At 42.3% G+C, this 3,614-nt stretch overlaps 1 protein-coding gene across 1 annotated transcript in view; it reads right to left on the bottom strand.

Annotated features, from left to right (window-relative positions):
• ptprb (protein tyrosine phosphatase receptor type b) overlaps positions 1–3,614 on the bottom strand; it is a 48,538-nt gene that overhangs the window by 39,474 nt on the left and 5,450 nt on the right. The gene's annotated exons all lie outside the window — the stretch shown is intronic.

The raw sequence follows: 3,614 nt of genomic DNA, 5'->3' as shown, positions 1-3,614 counted from the left end.
GGAAACAGGTTTTGGTGTAACACGCCCACAAAAATATCGCCTACAGGACGCGAACCAAGGCAGAAAAATGGCTACATCCCCGCAAGATCAAACACCGCAAAAGTTAGTAAAGGACGTGTTGAAAACTGCAACTGGAGGTGGTAGGGCGGGACTTCAGCGGGTGGCCAAACGTGGCCCACGTTTGTGCCAAATTTAAGGAACCTCCCTCAAGGCCTTTCTTGAGACGTTCACAAGAATGAGACGGACACAAGGTCACAGTGGCTTTAAACTTTGACCTTTCGCCACCAAAATCTAAACAGTTCATTTCTGAGTCCAAGTGGATGTTTGTGCCAAATTTAAAGAGGACAGACAACCAAAAGCATAATGCCTCCAGTCATGGCTATCTCAGGCACAGAGGCATAAAAACATCACCTTAATAAACAGATGAAGACAGTAATGTTTTTCATGTCTGTGACGGGCTGTAGCTCCTCAGTCTGCAAGTAATGTGTCCTGTTACTGTTGCAATTAATAATACGTAATACATCACATATATAAATATATTTTAAAAATATCCCAACATTTGACTTTTCTTCGTTGTGATTAACCCCATGAAACTCCCTCAGCTGGCCTGAAACACAGTCAGCATAAAACTGATCAGAGGAGCTACTGTTAATTGTTTGTGAGGAGGATATTTCTGGAGTCAGACGAGAGGATGGACATCCGTCTCATCTCTGAATTTACTGCGTCCTGAAACAGTGGGACTGTTCCTTTAAAGTGATGAATGTGTTTTGAACATGAGGTTCAGTCGACCTGCAGGAAAAGGATCCACCGCTTCAACCTGTGGCCTTGTCATCAAAGTCAGAGCGCTGTGGGAGTCCTGCTGACACTCCCACTCCCCTGCCTCTCTTCAAGCCATCCGCCTGTCTGAGAGCTCAGGTTTTCCCACAATGCCTGTGCGTGTGTGTGCGTGCGTGTGTGTGTTTGTGCCACCGTGTCGCCACTGGTGCTTCAAGCTCAGGTTGAACAATATAATCAGGCGTTGAGATCTCTGCCCTGAGTGCCACACGGAGACAAACAAACACTGAGTGTCTGCAGACGCTCTGCTGATGTTTCTGTGTCTGAGCTTTGAGGGAAGTGACAGTTTAAATCATCTAAAGAGTTCTGGATGGACTTCAGTTTGTGACGAACAAACTCTGCAGCTCTGCAGAGCCTTTTAGCCTCTTTTAGCTCCTTGTTTTGGTTTTTAAGGCACATTTCCCGTCCATATTTCAATTGAAAGCAGAATGAAGGATATTTCTAAGTGATTTTTAACATATTTGTCAGGAGAGGGCAGCAGAGGAGATACTCAAACACCAATGCTACTGGACAGCAACAAAAAAGGTTCACAGGCTGAGATGCAAATTAAAAGGTCAGTTTATTTAGAACATGCGTGCACAAAAAGAAGAGTGCTCAAAGTGCAAAAAATACTGAAGAAGTGACTATAGACAGCAGCAAACATGTCGGTCGTCGACTGTATCTTGACAGCACCTTGACATCTCATTCCTGCAGCACTCTCATCACAATGTTTAACGACTTTGTCCGATATACTGCAGGTATCAGTCAATTCAATCGTTCAAGACCTGTAAAGTTGCAATGAGTTGTAATGATTGTAATCAAGTGACAACCTTACAACTAAATGTGTTAAAATGTTCTATGAAAGGTTTTTATACTTCTTAGAAATGCTTAACAAAGGGGTTGGTTAATGTGAAAAATTTTGATATTTATCCTCTTAAGCGGGATTATACTTTTGCGTCGAACCGATGTGCACCTTCCCAGATATGTAACTCCACGTCACAGTGACGCAGACGTCCTGTCTGTTTCTGTAAGCTGAAACCATTTCCCTCAGTGGAAACAAAGCTTTGATTTACTTTAATTTCACAGATAAGAAACAATAAATTGTGAAGACAATAAAGCCTCCACAAAAATAACATTTTAAGTCTTGTGTGTGATTTATCCTGGCTTCATATGAGCAGAGAGAAAGTCTGCTAGCTGCTAGGCTAATTTATACAATGTAAAATGCCATAGGCTTGTGCTAATTACGTTAGCATATTGTATTTGTGGGGAAAATGTGTCCAGATAAAGACAAGTGTTTGTCTGTGAATGCTGCGAGTTATAGATTTGTGTACTTGTGTTTGAAACTGTCTCTATTAAGCCATGTTTACTGTGTGTTTAATGTGTGTTTAATGTGTGTCTTCACAGAAACCTCCACTGCCAACTAGTGTTTTGGAGACAGACACCTCTACGGCCGATATCTCCAACACTCTACACCTCACACCAAAACTATCTAAACTGATAAACAGCTCTCCAGGTGAGAGGTAGAATATGTATTTTTGATTTTAGGGTGAACTGTCCCTTTAAGGAAGCAACTGACACTTGTGTCGGCACCTTGAAGACCTGAAACAGGTAAAAACAAACCTGCAGAGGTCGTGTGAACTCTAAAGGTCGGTGGATGTCACCGTCAGAGTGCCTCGAAAGATAAGAAACCACAAACACCACACAACAAGTGTTTTGCATTGCTGAGAAGGTTTACTGTCGGGACTCGACTGGGTGCAGTAACACCCTGTTTCCTCCACACACACACACACACAACACATTTTTACACACCCTCACGCCCTTTCCCAGTGCTTCCCACAGAACAAAGAAACAATGGAGGCAGGAAATGGCTGAACCCAGAGCTCTGCCCACGATGGAAATACACACTGAGGGTCCAACTTCTGTTCTGGACACCGGCCAGCGTGCAGCCACAACACACACACACGTACATGTACTGTTACTGCTCTATCACTCTCTCTCAGCAGGGCTGTGGTTCCTGTAGCTAATCAAAAAGCTACAGAGAGGGGAAGCTACATGACATTAACTCTGAGACACGAACACACACACACACACACAGACTCAACACGACAAGGAGGTCAAGTCGTGTTCTTGCACTTCAAAAGACGAGAGGTCAGAGGAGACAATGGAAACAATAGAACACAACAGAAAACAAAAGACATTTTGACTAAATATTGTTAAAAGCTCCAACGTTTAACGCTGCAGGTTTGTACAGGTGATCCAGGAGATCGGTCTATTTTTAAATATCTGAGGTGGAAAACACACTCAGATCCTTTTGGTTAAGTAAAAGACATCAGAACTTCCTTCATAACTGTCTGTCTTTTTAATGTAGTCTTCACACTACGAGCAACATAGCAACAGCATAACCAGCTACATTGTTGTCAGGTCACCATTAAATTGCTGTTAAAGTTCTTGTTGACAAATTTACGTCGTCATGGGCTTGCTACAAAGCACCTCGACTCATTTAAAGTTCGTATTTGGTCAAAAATAGGGGTGGGGAAAATAACGATACAGCATAGTATCACAATATTTTGCGTGGCCATATTGTGTCGATACACGGACGCCAAGTGTCGATCTTATATTATAAACATTATCAATTTTTGCACATTTTATTACAACTTTTGGTACCAGAATAATAAAATCAGTTGCTTTTTCTGTCCACTAGATGGTGCTGATGTTTAGTTTCTCAGTCAGCGGCATTTAGCAGGAAGTTCATCGAAACATGAGCCCTTTTTAAACAGGAGTTGTGCAAATTTGCAGGAAAG

Source organism: Epinephelus moara, chromosome 24 (genome assembly GCF_006386435.1).
Source record: "Epinephelus moara isolate mb chromosome 24, YSFRI_EMoa_1.0, whole genome shotgun sequence".
NCBI lineage: Eukaryota > Metazoa > Chordata > Actinopteri > Perciformes > Serranidae > Epinephelus > Epinephelus moara.
The sequence above is the reverse complement of the archived record's forward strand: the minus strand, read 5'-3'. Positions and strand labels throughout refer to the sequence as shown.